The 17,089-nt window shown below is 34.6% G+C and overlaps 1 protein-coding gene and 1 long non-coding RNA gene across 3 annotated transcripts in view; one reads left to right on the top strand and one right to left on the bottom strand.

Moving 5' to 3' along the window:
- LOC122523447 (protein prickle-like) overlaps positions 1 to 17,089 on the bottom strand; it is an 80,046-nt gene that overhangs the window by 56,683 nt on the left and 6,274 nt on the right. The window lies entirely within an intron of this gene.
- On the top strand, positions 14,906 to 16,475 carry LOC122523451. Its single transcript, XR_006305299.1, has 2 exons — positions 14,906 to 15,655; positions 16,253 to 16,475. It is a non-coding gene; the product is annotated as an uncharacterized LOC122523451 (long non-coding RNA).

The raw sequence follows: 17,089 nt of genomic DNA, 5'->3' as shown, positions 1-17,089 counted from the left end.
AAGTTGCAATTTAACGCATGCGAACTTTAGATATCACTTTTATTTAGGTTGTTAATATAAAAAAAGTTAAAAATAAATAAGAATGAAATGTTTTTTCAATATTATCACAGTAATCGCATAAAGTAGCTCTGAGAATCATAATTTAACGTTGATCTATATAAGCTACTAACAAAGCTTGCTTATGCAAGTATGTATTTAAATCGACGAATATGAGAAACAAACAATGCGAGACAAAAGCCAGGTTAATCCACAATCGTATCCACGGTTATCGCATGGTCACGCTAAGCCAACCAACAATTTTTCTACTCACGAGCTTTAACGAGAATTTCCCAATATCTGCGATTGCTACTACGTTAACCGATATTTCACAATTTTCACTCCCTCGCACGTGTCACCGTACGAAATGGGCTAGCATGATCCAATAAAAAAGAGTATTTAACAAAGAGATATAATCCGCAATTCGAACATAAATCAATCATAAATTATCAAATTTAATAATTGTAGACGAAAAAGAGAAAGGAAAAGATAAATAAAAAAACAAAAATTATAATAAAAAGAAAAAAAAGAATGGCAATAAAGGAGAAAAAGGTAGAGAAAAAAAGAATAAAGAGAAAAAAAAAAGAAAACCTACTAAAAAGGGGTAAGTAAATGAATGAATTGGAAAACCGCAAATGAGTTCGGCTAGCGAACAAACGATTCCACTGACTTCCTTGTAAATATGTACGCATGTATATACGTGTCCCAACAATGTTCACAAAAAAAAACATTCAAATTATTTCGTAACGTGGTTAAACGAAACACGATTTTAAAACCATGCGAAATAAATTAAAAGTCAACAAAATTGTTGTAGAAAATAAATTTGGGGAAAGGAAAACTAACCGGAAATAAAAAAAAAATAGAGAAAAGCAAACGGAGAAACGCGAATCATCGGAGAAGGGGGGGAAAGAGAGGAAAGAGAAGGAAAAGGAGGTGGGGGGATGGGGGAGGGGGTTGGGGGGAAGACGTAAAAGAACGAGTATGATGTACTGCGCTAATAACCAAACCCACGCCGGCTGTGTGGCAGATCCTAACGATGTTTTAAGCTGTAATTAATTTACTGGTCGACCCCTTACCCCTTATAAGGGCGGCCCTTACACCACAACGCGATATATATAGAATATAGTATACGTCGGTTGTCCCTGAACGAAGATTCGGCCCATTCGTTAATCCCTTTAAATCGGTAACGCGAGGCCAGATATGCAACAACCTGCTCTGTTGGTAGCAAAACTTAACATGGTTTGATTATTCTCGAGACATTGGTACGAAAAAAAGGGCCGTGTCATTTCCTACCGATGATCGCAACAGCTACTTTCGTATATCTAAATAGCGATCACCTTTCCTTGCCGTTTTACTGTTTCCATGGTTCTGCAACAACAGTAGTGCCTAAGTATATACATATTATGTATATAGAATTCATGTATATGTACATGTATACAAGGTGATCGTGTATTAAAGGCGCGTGGGCACGACGAGAGAACTGACTCCTTCGTTTCTGATTATATAAGGAATATTTTCTCACGGACGTTCTGTCCCTCGCGTGGGTTGCACACTTCTATTCCCTTTAGAAGAAGAATGGAAAGGCGACGACGTAACTTTGTCTCGTATTCCAATCTATGATATTATTTGGTATTGAAGAATTTTCTTATTTATTGTTTACTTTAAAGCTTAATTATTAATGGGAAAGAAGATTTTATAAAGAAATAACAAACCAATAGCACACGATTACATATTCACTGTGGAGTTAACTGTACTAAACGTTGTTTAATTTTAATAGTGGTTACGAGAATCAGTGCAGCATTGTTGTTTTTGTATTTTCAACAGTGTTTAATTATATTCTACATTATAAATTTGGAATAAGCAAAAACATAAACTTACATTAGTCATTAATCCCTTCTAGAGTAGTGTTTTTCTTTATATTCTAACATAAAAGCTTAAAATAAATGAAACGAATTTATTATAATCTATTTGTAAAAGAACAATATAAAAATCAACAGTGTGATAACAGTAATTAATCTGAAAAATATAAAGGTATTAAAAATGAACAATATTTTGTACTTTTTCAAATTATTTTCTTCTTGAGCTTTCAATTGTTCCAACAGCAAGTATAAAAGATAATATATATTAATAATAATGATGTTAATAAGATTATAGAATATTTTACATTAGTATAATATTTCATTTTACAACAATACAGGAATGGTATTACAACGTAATGATTTTTGTCCATTTTATATTGGAATATTGGAATGAAAAGAGAATCCTTTACGAAATCCCATGATAAGACTTGTCAGATAGATTAGCAAAAAATGAAAGAACTATTCGTATATTATTCGCGGAAAAATAAGTATTACGAAAGTTGCCAATTTGTCTGCTCTGTGCCAAGTGTTGTTTGGCTCTGACATAAAAAGCAGCTAAAGCGTACGCGACAGAAAGAGAAAATAAAAGGGGGATGAGTAGAGCGTAGTCGAGAAAGGAGGCGCCGAGACGCCGAGACGCCGAGACGCCAGGGGGAGGGTCGGGGGACGGGGGCAGGGGGCCGGCGGACGCCGGGCGCCGTACCGCGCCCTGTGTCCTAGACTCATCGGGACCGATGACCTTGATGTTTGTTGGACCAAATGATAAAAGATAGAAACTCCGAAAATGAAGACAAAAATCCTTTACCGTATTTTTCAACTTAAGGAACACCATTAAAACATAAATACTAATTTCAAACTAATCCATGGTATTTTGAAAAAATAAAATGTGAAAGTATCATTTCAAATGGACAATAATTTCTTACTTTTTAAAAATAATTTTCTTCTCAAGCTTTGAATTATCCTATCAGTGAAAATTAAAGACAATATTTATTATGATGACAGTGACCATAAATTTATACCAAATTTAATATTGAATTAAGACAAAAGTAATTTAATGCAAAAATAAAACAAATTTTTTTTCATATTTTATATCCAGCCTTCTCCAAATCCTTTGGAACTATTTTATGATCGATGGTTCGTTACTTATTGACATTAAAGGTTTAATGGCCTGACTGAGAATAGTTCCTCCGAAACTTGTCGTTTATTCTTTTTCTTTATCTTCGATTTAATCTCTAAGGATGAAAATTCCTTACAATTGATATCTATTTAACCGAATCGAATGATACCGATCTTAATTTGCTTTACTCTCGATAAGTTTCTGCCAGTAGTATCTTCTAGTCTTTCGTAGACCGGTCAGTTGGTTGGCTGTCTCGTTCGGAGAATCGAAATCTTTGGAAAGTAGATATTAAACGAGAAGAAAAATAATAAGAGGAGAAGAAGAATAAGAAGAAGAAGATATGAAAAAATAGAAAGGAAAGATCTCCGAGTGGTCGAGCAAGAGGGTAACGTTTATGACGTGGTCTGCCTCTGAGTTACGATCTCAATACTGCAATAAGTGTTCTTACCGAGGGCCATGTTTTTTTTATCCTCGTTCGAAACGATTTCTCCCCCTGTGGGCTCTTATCGTAGCTTTACGCCAACATTCACCGACCGTCTTCTTCCCTTTCCCTTTCCCTTCCAACCCCGGTGGTCGTCCTGCCCACTTCTCTCCTTTCCTTCCTTCACGAGAAATATTATTTAATTAACGATAGAGAAAGAAAGAAGGAACGAGAGAAGGAGGAGGAGAATCTTCTCTTTCCCCCCATGACTCGTAAATAAAAACGACGCGAGGTCCGTAGGTAACCTTTGCTCCCTTCCATCCAGCATCATCTCCACCACCACCACCACCACTATTCTACCTCTCCCGTGGTGGTATTTTCGGTAATCATCCCTAGACGCGTCGCAAGCCCGGGCAGGGCCCTTTTGAGCTTGACATTACTTCCGCTAGAAACGTCGTCCTTTGCTCGATTAGCCCTGCGGTGAATTTAAGCTCTGCTCGACGAGGTCTACTCGCGACCGAAACTATTACTATCTCTTTCTATCTTTCTCACTCGTTCTCTAAGAATTTCCTTCCTTTAATTGTTCTCCTCCGATAGAACACACTTCTCTCTCTCTCTCTCTCCCCCTTCCACAATCGTTTCTCTCTGCAAAATATATATACCGAAGCTAGCAACGGACTCCGAGTAAGAAACCGGGACCCGAATGACTCCGGAAAGTAATCTGCCTAATTACCCAGCAAGAGATTCATTCCGGCTGGAGAATCGGAGGGTAGCCGAAGAGTCGTAAAACGACGAGGACTTTGCTTCGCTATCTCGCCTATATCCTCCTCCTCCTCCTCCTCCTCCTCCTCTTCTTCTTCTTCTTCTTCTTTTGCACCATCTCCGATTTTCAGAGGACTTCTCACGAGACTTCAAAAGAGAACCCTTCTCTCTCTCTCTCTCTCTCTCTCTCTCTTTGGCTTCTTAAAACGAACGGAATTCTTTGAACGAAAGGGAAGTTCCCAAACCCTTTACCATTTCTTGCTACATTCAAGCTGACTTAAGGACACTTAAGTCTTCCATGTGGAATCTCATTTAACACTTCGACCTTCACGAATTTTCCTCTTCCTACCTTCTTTCCTTCCTTTATTTTTCTCTCTCTCTCTCTCTTTCGTATTTTACCGTGTTACTCTTCCCAAATTTCATTTTTCTTTCTTTTAAGATGAGATACCCAAAGAATTCGATAGAACTTAAAATCTACGATCGACAATCATATTTGGAATTTATTCTGGAAACGTAATCCCTACGGGAATGAGCAAGGACGATGATCATCCGGTAATATAATTGAAAAAAGCACAGAAGGCCCGACGACGGTATTTGATTCGCTTAATTTCAGTATCCGATAAGAACCTTCATTAAAAGAGATAAAGAGGCAGAATAACCCACCGTCAATTTGCGACTCCAATTTGGTGAAATTTTCACGAGGCACCTTTTACGAACCGGACGCTTTTAAAATCTTGGCAATTAACGAATCCCAAAAACGCATAAATGTGCTGAAAATTATAATGATAAGAATGCATCTACGATATCTCTCTCTGTCTTTTTTTTCTACGAAAATAAAACACAATCTAAAATATTTGTATTTATCGAGCAGTTATTTATTTTGTTCAGTATTTTGTAAAATAAATGGTCAATATATATAAGAATTTTATTCATTATAAATAATATAATAATTTGTCAATATTTTAAACAAATGGTAAGTATTTCAAATATTACAGGAATAAACTTTTATTAAGGTCGTATAATTATACTGACATTTTATTCCAAATACCGAATATTAATTTTTATATTAATCGATGTAATTGATACTGACCACTTATATTAAATATCGATATTTTATTATAAATACTAGTCATTTATTGAAACCAAAAGCATTCGCTATAAAACAGTCTGTCAGAAACACATTCAGTATTCATTCTTAGTGAATTTATATCAATATTAACCTTAACCTGATTTCACTATCTCTCTTACTCTTACTCTTACTCTTACTTTTTTTGAAAAAGCAAAATTGACTATACTTCAAATATTCGACTTATTGTATCTGTCATTAATCCATAAACCTGTTATGCTTGGGTATAACCCACATGCATTATTTATAAAGAAGATATAGAACGTAACGAAAACAGAGAGAAAGAAGAAAGAGAAAGAGAAAGAGAAGGAAGCCTAAAGTTAGCTCCCTTTTACGCAAATCGAGAAGGGTCTCGAAATGGCACGAAAATGAAAAGTAAAGTGAGAAACGCTTATTACTCATGAGCGTCTCATCTCACTAACGATAATTAACCAACCGAATAACTTTTTTCCAATTAATTTCTTAGCACATTTTTAACGCGATACTGATAATTAGTCATGAAATAACGAGTGGTCACTGTTCTTCATTTTTCTTTTGTCTCCTTCTTCCATAATTCTTTTCCTTTGTCCCCCTTTTCCTGCAATCCCTTCTTTTTCTTCTCGAGAACCTGCGAGTTTTCGAGTGGAACGAGGAGAAAATATTCATAATGTCGGATTAAGAGTAAAAGTACCCCTGGGTAGGAAAGCTAGAATAGCCAAACTAATCAAGAGTCCATCCCCCACCCCCACCCCCACCCCACTCATTCTCACCCTCGTGTTTCTTCACTTTCCAGCATTGCGAGCGAGTGCAACAAGCAAGCTGTCTGCGTTAACGCCGAGTGTCGACTCTTTTGCCTCGATTCTTCTTATTACGAAGTTGTCTGAACATTAACTGCTATTTCTCCTTCGACCCAACGCATTCTTTTCTCTGTTTATATTCTCTGTTTTTTCCCTACCTATCTTCTCACAATATTGTACTAGACCGTCCGCCTGTTACACGACAAAGTTCTACACGATTATTCCCCTAAATTGTTTAATATTATTTTATTATTCATTCAAATACACAGGTTACATTTAGTATTACATATTGATACAAGATACGTACCAATCATAATTATATAAATACTAATTATTTATTTAAATGATTGTATTTTAATGCTGTAACATTATATAATTATTAATAATATAATATTATTATTATATTATTAATAATATATTATTAATAATATAGAAATTATATTAAATTTTTTAATTTATTTTTTTTTATAATTAACAAAATAATTTATATAAATTAATAATATAGACATTACAAATGATTGTATTTTAATGCTGTACCATTATATAATGATATTTTATCATAAATGTTGACACTTTCATTTTAAAAATTTGACCTAAATTATTTAAAAATACTGATTAAACAAATAGCAGCTGATAGTTTCTTATCAGAAACGATGAATTATTTTTTAATCGACCTGATTTTTATAAAACACTGGTGTCATCCGGATAAACAAATATAATTATCGAGAATTTGTTTAAAGATATATTTACATGAAATACGTAAATGGAAAAATACATAAGTCAGGTTAAATAGCCGACAGTTATCGAAAGTTTTGTATGACTATCACGTATATGTATATCTATAGGAATGTACGTTTTACTCGTTTATCGTTCGCATATCGATTTGATCTCGAAGCGGTCATGGCTAACGTTGCATTAAAACGATGAGTCTGTGGGGACACGCAAAACGCATAGCACGCCATGGAACGGAAGAGAACGGCACGCGTGCACGCACGCTTTGCAACAGAGAGTCTGAATTAAAGCCATCCCAGACACATTAGTCAATGTGTCGAAGGCTTAGAGTAGTGTACTAACGATCAACCCTACCAAGAAATCTTCATATTCAATCTACGAATATTTCCTTTTTATTTTCTCTCTCTCTCTCTTGTTGTTTGTATCTTTTTTTTTCTTTATTTTCTTTATTTTATTCTATTCAAACGTTCCAAGGTAAGTGATTCTTCGATAAGACTCAACAAAATTCAATGTCCGATAAGAACGTCGCACTTAAGCTTGAAATTTTATTGTCTTATTATTTTTTTAAGAGAATATAGTAACAAATGATTGATAAAATTGACGAAATAATTATTTAATTTTTTCTCACGATTAAAAATCCAAATTATATGTTGACGTAACTAATTGATCGTTCGTAAAAAATATTTTAAAAAGTAATGTGGATAATTATCACGTGATTTATTTACGATTACAGCTCGTCTCGTTATTAATATTTAACTCACACACACAAACATACACACATGTGTTCTTCGTTTAATTATATTTAAGATAGTAACTCGTTAGCGACGTAATGAGAAAGGAAACTACTTTACCGACTGACTCATTTATAACCAATAATTATGAAGTTATTAATTATAAATATTTTTCTTTTTAAATAAGGTCATCCGAAGAGTAAGGCGTCAATCCAGTTTATATACGAATCTTTTGATTTATTTTTCGAAGTACATTAAACTGAAAGACTATTTAACCAGTCGGCCATTAATCAGGCTTTCATCAAACGTCCAACTCGAATTACTTCGTCCAATTCGTTTTCTTTTATTCGACGAAATCGATCATCGTCCTACGTCCAAAATGGATGAATTTATGAAACAAACGAAAGCTGGCTAGACGAGCAAACAGAACAATCAGAGAAAAATCCTCCCAGATCGGATTTCATCGTTGAAGTTACATTTACAATTGTGCATACCTGAACTGTTCCCGAACAAAATTTTTCATCCCAAAGCATAATAATTTTCTCATTTTTCCTCGATTTGCTTATTTCGAGAACATCTACCTTTATAATGCGAGAAAAAAAGATTAAAAAAAAAAACGTTATAGCCTAACCTGATTTCGTAACGACGCGTACCCACAAACTCTTGGTCGATGGTAAATGAAGTTACCAAACGAGATGAAATAACGATGTCCGAAGGGGAACATAAAAGGCCCTTGACTCCAAATAAAGACGTAGAAAATGTCGGAAAGATTGATCAACTTTCGTGAATAGCTTTAGAATTACTTGTTTTTATTACCTCTCGTCGATAGAAAGCTGGCTCAGAAAGCGGTCGAACGAAGAGAGAAGAAAAAACTAATCTATTAATTCAATAGATTTTATAATTATAAATTTACAAGTTAAAATAGTAGAAACGAAGGTAAGAAGCTTAAAATAAATCAATGAATCATTAAAAACAGATATATAATGTTTTCTTAATAGAAATAAAAAAAAAAACAAATACACGTATACGAATAATTTATTTTTTTATCATAAAAAAAGATTAAAATTCCTAGAAACTCGTAGTATAACTAAAAATGAAGTTTGAAAAGCAAAAACAAATTCTGACGTAGGAAAAATTAGCGACGTGAGAAATAAGGAGTGGTGGGGGGAGGAATTTTTACATTTCCATGATTTGTTTCATTTACAATAGTTCGAGATCACTGCCCACTTACCCCCCCCCCTTATTCTAAACAAACCCCACTGAAGCATATTTTATAGATTGACCCAAACCCTCTGGACATTCTATAGAACGACCATTCTATAATTTCACAAACTGTAAAATACTTACTCATTATACACATTTCCCGTTTTACGTGGGAATTATATAGAATACCCGCTAAATACACGTTGCCTGTAACACATACACGTATATACATTTGACGGATAAACGAGCATTATATCTCCGATAACGGCGTAAATATATACTGTAAAATTTTTGTGGGCCACCACACATGCGACATTCTCGACGTTTACGATGCCAAACGATGCCAAATGCAGACGATATTTCAACGTGTCGAGGTGTAGCAACAAGGTAGAAGAGAGTGAAGTGCAGAGCAGGCAGTGGGTGTAGAAAGGAGGGGGGAGTGAGAGGGAGGGAGGGGTGGTTGTAAGCTCGGTAAAAACACATCGAATGTTTTTTTGGTTCTTTCGGGAATCGATGCTCTCGCGGTTAATAGGCAGATTTATAGGTTTTTTGCAAAGTTTGTCCTGTTGCAAGGGATGCGAGTGAGATATGCGTATACAGTGTTGAACAAAAGTATAAGACATTTCGTATATTTATTTATATCGTATATTCGTAATGAGAAAAATTCATTTTAGATATTATAATATCGTATATATATTACTTTTTTCTTTTTTTTTCGAATATATGATATATCTAAATATATAAAGTGTCTTATACTTTTGTCCAGCACTGTATGTGTATAGGTGTGTGGTCTTACGAGGCGTTGTTTACGCGGCCACGTACCTAGCCGGTCGTTTGTCAAGCGTTAAACACTGGTCACCCTCGGACACACTATCCTCCCCCAACATTTTGCAACATCCCTATGCCTCGCGGCCGATAGCGCGCTTCTCTTGATTAACGAGACACCCCATATATATCCATGGGGGGTGAGCAGGCCCTTTCCATATGGGGGATATCGCATTGTTGCATTCGTGCTTTACTGCATATTGCGTTCAGTGCCGATCGCTTTCAACTATTCGAACGTGATCATTCGCCTTTATTTTTCTTTACAAATGATAATTGACGCTTTTTGTTTACATTTTTTCTTATTCGTCAATACGATTATAATTAAACACTTAGAATGTTTTTTTTTATAAAATCTGAGACACACGAACAAACATTTTGGTTGTGCATAATAATTTTTTTTTTTTCAATGCATACACAAAAGTTTATTTCATATTTATACGATAGCGAGTAATTATCTACAAAATTTACAATAAATATCGTTCTTGAATCGACACAATTATTATAATTCTATCATACAGTGTATTTTATATCGTTTATTCGGACAATATGAAAGAAGTAATCCAATCATTTAATGCAGTTGCAATTAAATTACCACGATATATACTTCAGCAAGAACAGGTTTTACAGAATTTAATATTTATAAAAACATTAAAACATTAAAACAATTAATATGAAAAATTTTAAGGCAAATGGAATGCAATTAACTGATTCGATAAAATTAATAAACGATATAAAGAAAATTAAAAATATATAACTTGTAGTACTGGAAAATAAATTATTTTCAAATGGAATGCAATTTTTTCTTTAAAATCACAGATATAAGACAGTATCGTATAAATTATCGAAGTAAATTTATATCAATAAAAACAGAAAAAAAAGACCGTAGTTGAATCAAATTTAAACATATTTCAATCGCGTAATGTAATTTCATTCATTTCTATATATTATTTACAGTTAATACAGAAAAAATTCTTGTAGTTAAATAATCATATTCAATAACAAATAAACTCGTTGTTATAATTAATACTACATATTTTATTATATCTCACATATTTCAAATATACGTTGTTTTATTTCTACATATATTAATGTACTACATTTTTATATTATTTACATAGTCTTACAGTTTTACAGTTCTACATTATTTTAAGAGCACAAACATTCATGTGATCAAATTTTAAACAAACATAACTAATTCAATACATTAATCAGGACAATGCAAACCATAAGACGTTGAATGATTACTGTAAATCTATTGAAATAAACGTATCCACTTTCTAATTACACGAAATTGACTAAGAATGTTTGCGAAAAGCATATTGGTTCGAATGCTATCCAATATCATCGAAACTGTAGGCGATAATGGATAGGACGATGAGAAACAGGGAGGCAAACAACTAAACTGGCTAAAATAAGCCCTCTCATCATTAGTGTCACGTACGAACGATTCTACGATGTTATTGTTCCTCGCCATCATCCCTTCCACCACGTGATTAGAGTTGTGCTTTATTAGATCCGAAGTTATCCCGTTAGTTCGTAGTGTTAACGTGCGGGGAAGGTTACAAAAAAAGACTGGAAGATTCTGTGTATACCGTTAATCTGCAACGTTACTGAATCTACATCTTCTCTCTCTTTTTTTTTTATTTTTTTTCTCTCTTTCTATCTCTTGTTCTCTTTGTACGATATCTTTTCTTCGATCAGAAGACCCTCCCTTTATCTTGCTACCTCTCTCTCTCTCTGAGTTTACAATAAAAGATGGATTTGAAGAGATCTTCGAAGAAATACCAACGAGTTTTAACGAGAAAATAAATTTCTATCGCAGATTAAATTACGAATAATTAAAATCTCCAATTATTGTTAGCGTATAATAGAATCCAACGATTTCGATCGTGTTAAATCAGACAAAGAGAAACTTAAAGTCAATTTATACGAGAGAAAAATCTCGTTAGTGAAAAGATTCCAAGAAAACAATTAAAATCTCTATAATTTAACGAGTAGAATTAAATTTCTTTTGTTTTCTTTTTTTTATTAGAAGAGAAATCGAGAACCTTGTTGATCTTTAAACTGTATATATGTACTCGAATCACAGTTACCGAGAAGAAACAAAAGAGAGAAAGAAGTGCGTTTGGATTGCGTTTGATTAGCGAACAGAACGTTAACAATTGCGGAAACATGTCGATGAAAGAAAAGTTTCCGTTGAGAAAATAAAGGTAAATGCGATTAAAGTAGAATGGAAGATTCCGGAGAGACGAGATTCTCTTCTCTTTCTCTTCAGAATTAAAAAGGTATACAGGAAAAAGAAAATGAGAGATAGAAAGAGGCAGCCAACTTGCTGCCGCACGTCGAATCGAGTGTACTCGATTCGTACGGTTAAACGTTCGGAGACGAATGTGAACGGACCTAATTAGCGGCTTTCTCGGAGGAACTCTGCCGGTCTCGCAGAAAGCTGTAAAAGGCGGGCACGAGAAGCAGCTCCAAAAAGAGAGAAAGAACTCAAAGATCCGAAGTTGGTAGGAAAAAGTTACCGGATCCATTGCCATAAAAATCGTTTCAAGATAAGGGCGACTTTCTGAAACTACGAAAATATTTCTCTGTGTGTGTGTCCAATGAAAATACGCGTACGTTATACTGCTGTAATATGCGACTGTAAATGTGTGCGAGCACGTTCACATGCATGATGCCGAACCTTCGAATCTTTTTCTTTTTTCTCTCTTATTGATCTTTATAGTCAGTAAATTATATAAATGTTAATGACAAGTCGTTCGTGTTTACTTACTTGCAGATATAGAGACAGTAATTTTACTTGTCTGACATATTTTTTCAAATAATGAAGATTACATGTGGTTAGTTTAAAACTTAAAAATAAGGAAAAATATTTTACATATATAACCCTGTCACATCGTTTATTTTCTGAATTATAAATGATCATTTTAATGAAGTAAGCGAACAACTAATGAAGCATTAAAATAATATTGCCAGTCGGAAATACATGAAATCATGTCAGACGTATACAGAGTGCTGAAGTATTTTAATCTGTAAATGTGATCGTTTTTTTCCTAATTTATGTTGTTCGACAAAATGTTTCAAACAAAACTTGCACTTCGTATGTTTTTATTAAAATGTTCAAAAATATTCGTTAAAAAGGCTGACATTCGTAAGAAAGTTAGGGTTTCTTAACAATAATAAAAATATTAAAATAATTTTTCGTTATAAATAGAATAATACTTTTAGAAAGAGTACCGAGATGGATCGATTTAAAATTACGATTACCATTTAAACAAAAACAAAAATCGATTTTCATATATCTTTTGCTCACGCCCATTTGCAAAAAGATTAATTACATTAAATTACTTTCCCCTTCGAAAGAGAACAGGTTCCGTTTGAAACATTCACCAAATAACAAAACTTCAAAGGTATAATTACATTCATAGATTAAAACGAGTCATTTTGCAATAGCAGAAATGATTTTTCTTGCATTTAAATTCCAGATGTGTCAATGTAATACTTCCCACATATTAATGTTTCTCAGCGACCTTGATTTAGATAATAAACATATATAATAATATGAAAGATTGATGCACTTTACATATACAGACACTCATTTTTAATTATAATATATACACGATTTAAATTCCGATATCCTTATCCTAAAATCTTCCTTCGTATTTTTAACAATATTTTAGAGTCGTAAAAGAAAACCTGACGCCTATCAATACGATGATCGATAAGCAATCAGAAAATTACTCTTAGCCGATTGAATCGGTCCGAAGAAGGTTGTTTCTTCCAAGAGATATAGTGACTTACCGAAGCAGACACTCTAGCGTACAAAACAGAAACTACGAAGCCCAAGAACACACTCTACTCCTCATCATCATCATCATCATCAGCAGCAGCAGCATCATCTTCCTCCTCTCCCATCTCTTGGCTTTGTTAGAAAGCCTATGATTTACTACGCGCCGTTCTCCCAATGTAAATGTTTATACGTTTCTTGCCAGAGCCATTTTAAGTAGTCGTTAAATCTAGTTAACTATTATGCCTCTCCTCTTCAAATGGAATTCGTTCTAACAACGAGATTGAATCCGAAACACTTCATCGGCTTGGTTAAGTTTAACTTAAACGTACGGTTGTTGTTAAAGATAGGATATATAAAAGTTTGGTCTATGATGAAAATAAAAAGAGATAAAAGAGTCTCCACACAGACACACGCAGGAAAGAGACGATGGAACGCATGCGTGGCCATCTTGAGATCTTCAAAAGGTCTCCAAGTTTTTATCGAAGCCCTACAAAAGCCAAGGCAGCGCCACCGTTGAACCACATTCTTTTCCCTTACCGCTTTTCCTTTCCCCTAGCCTCCTCTCTTTGAATAACCTTGAACAAGCTCACGTAGAAAAAGGAACATCGAAAATAATCGATGCAATTCCTGAAACATGTTCCTCATCGGTGCGCCGTTAAACGACAGATTAAACATTCCAATAAAATAAGCTTCGAATACTGGTATAATCAAGAACGATTATTATATACCATGATCAAGTAAACGATTATGCTAAACAAAAAGCCTGTTAATACCTAAAGAACTAGTCTAATAACTATCCAAAGATCTCTTAAATTTACAATGTCACTTCACTCGGTTTTCATGTATTACAAGTTCCCACTGAGAAGTGTTTAACGGCATCATCCTCGCTCTAAATTCATCCACTTGTTTAATAAAGTCGCAAACACTCGCTAAAAACTGGTTTACTATTTCCAACTTTCTTTTTATTCTGAATTAGTTAAGAACGTATTTTGATACAAATGGTTTTGATGGTTCGAACATTTTCAAACGAGTATTAAACTGATGGAAAACATGTAAACGTTTGGAAAGAACTACCTCGAAGGCAATTCTTCCCGGAGGCTTTTGTAAGTGTTGCTTCAACGCCATCATCATCATCATCATCATCATCATCATCGTCGTCATAGTCGTCGTCTTCTTCGTCTCGGAAGAAAAAGAAAGAGAGAAAAGATAGACCGGAAATGCTACCATCGCGATCGCGAGAACGACCGAGCCAGTCGATGAAACAACGCAGCGGGTCTCTTCGGAATGTTTATTACGGGATACTTCTATCTCTCTTTCTCTCACACACACACACACACACACACACTTCTATACTCTTCTCTATTTTTTTCTACCTCCTATCTTTCTTTCTCTTTATTCCTCCTTTCTTCCTCTGGTTATATCTTCGATAATTACACCGTTCGAATGTCGCTGACGTTATTTCGAAAGTCAACGAGCGTAACAAGATGAATTGACGTTTGAATTACAAGACGAGAGTACGGACACTTGACGACTAATACGTTCGACTTCGCAAGGTGCACGTTCCAATGATTACCCTCCGGTTCTACGTTTGAGTATCGGATTATCGGATTTTAAGTTCATATCTAGTGCACGTCCAGAATTATTGTGTTCTTAATTGTCAAAATTTAAGTTTCTAATTTTATATCTGTAGGTAGTACATTGTAAATATATAAATGAATGTGTTAAGGTTTTCAACTATTCGAATATGAATCGGTTATTATTATACGTTTCAATTACTAACGAAATTAAATGCATAATAATTACATCTATCGGATAATCCAATTAGAATTTCAATATACTCGTCTATACCAATTAATCAAATTTTCACTTCTCATAACTACACATTGATTTTCTAAATATTACACGAAGCTAATAAATTCTTCGCTAGCTCGTAAATCGAGAGAGACCAGGTTAACATATATTAAATCTCTAAACTGTTAGATCAAATCTGAAGATAAATCTTCATTAATCTTAACGATGTATAAGTGGTGTACAAATCAGACCAAGAAGAAAATAAGACAATCCCCAAGGTCCATGATTAAAAAATGGTAAGCCCGTTCTCTCTCTTCGGATCTTGAAGAAGATTTTTTTCTCAAACGGAGAACAAGGAGGTTCGAATACATCGAAAGGGAGAAAAGATACATTACGAAAATAATGGCGTATGAACAAAGTTCGGAGCGTTTCGTGAACACGATCGAGGAGGCAGCTTACGAGGCAACATGATAGGGAGGTTCGGTATGTTAATTACAGAGCAACGTGCGTCTCTCTCTCTCTCTCTCTCTCTCTCTCTCTCACTCTCTTTCTCTTCCTATATGCGTTTCCAACGTTCTTCTTTTTCTCTCCCTCGTTGGCTCGTCGGTTGCCAGCCGATTCGTCTTGGAACGGCCCATTGCGCTGTTCTCGTTGCACGCAGAGTTCGCGTGAGACCGACGAGTCGACCCTACGACCCGAAGCCGAGAAACGTTTCGTTTTGCCCTCTTTCGACCTTGCCTCCTTGTCTTCTTCATCTCCCCGTCTTTCTCTCCCTCTTTCTCCCTCTCTCTCTTTCTCTCTGAGCTTGAGCTTGAGCTTGAGCTTCTCTTTTACCTCGTTCACCGCCGATATCTCTCACGGTGCGTTAGAGAAAAAGAAAGCAAGAGAATGAGAGAGAAAGAGATAGGACGAGATCGAAGAAATCAGTAGACAATTCATGGCTCATGTTCAAGCATGGCTCACGTGCCTGGTTATCAAAGATAGCGTCTGTGTTAGCTAGGTATTGCAGACCTTACCGAACCAACTGTTACCATCACCTTCCCTTCTAATCGTGCTTCTGATCCTCTACCTCTTTCTTAGGTGCACCGGCTATATTCAAGGAAAAATCAAGGTCGTTCTTGGGAGATAAACGCACCTTTGCTCGAAACATTCTGCCAAGATTGTTCAACATTTTTCACGCTACGAATTAATCAAATCTATTAAAATTGTAAAGATAATCGTTGTTATATAGCTGCTCGACAGTTTATTTAAGGACCACGATATCCTAAATCTTAAATTTAAATTAAATTTCATTATTATCTTAGATCTTGAACAATTTTATTGATGGAGATAAGTAAACCGGTATCGACAAGTCAAATAAATATTCTTATATTATTAAAATATGAAAAAATAAAAAAAGTTATATCGTTTTGTTCTTAATTAAACGACATTTCCTCTATTTTCATTAACGAATTCGAAATCAATATTCCTAAGCTGAACAAATCACTCTAAATGTTTGAGTATATTCGTAGTATCTATTGTTTTCAATGTAAATAAAAAACGAAAGAATAAATTTGTAAAAATATTTAAATACTTTAACGACTCTCGCTTCTCGTATATATTAAATGCAAGGAAGAAAAAGAAAAAGATTCGTTCAGAATAAACAGAAAGCATCCGTAGTATCTGTAAGAGCATTCAATGTTAAAGAGGAAACACGGTTGCTCTTGGCGTCGTGACAACGCAGAAATCACATGTTGCAGAACTTCTTCGTGATATACAGCAGCAGGTAAGAGTAAAAATGGTCAAGACGGAAGCCTGAAAGGCGAAAAACCCGCCCTTTTCACTCATCCTTAACATGTTCGTTTAGTTTCCGCAAACATTCGATGCAACAATATTGAAACATACATATAAGCCGTTCACAGATTAAAGTGATAACTT

The sequence above is a fragment of the Polistes fuscatus genome, unplaced genomic scaffold, assembly GCF_010416935.1.
Source record: "Polistes fuscatus isolate 324 unplaced genomic scaffold, CU_Pfus_HIC Scaffold6, whole genome shotgun sequence".
NCBI classification, from domain to species: domain Eukaryota; kingdom Metazoa; phylum Arthropoda; class Insecta; order Hymenoptera; family Vespidae; genus Polistes; species Polistes fuscatus.
Note: the sequence above shows the minus strand (reverse complement) of the source record. Positions and strands in the feature narration are given on the sequence as shown.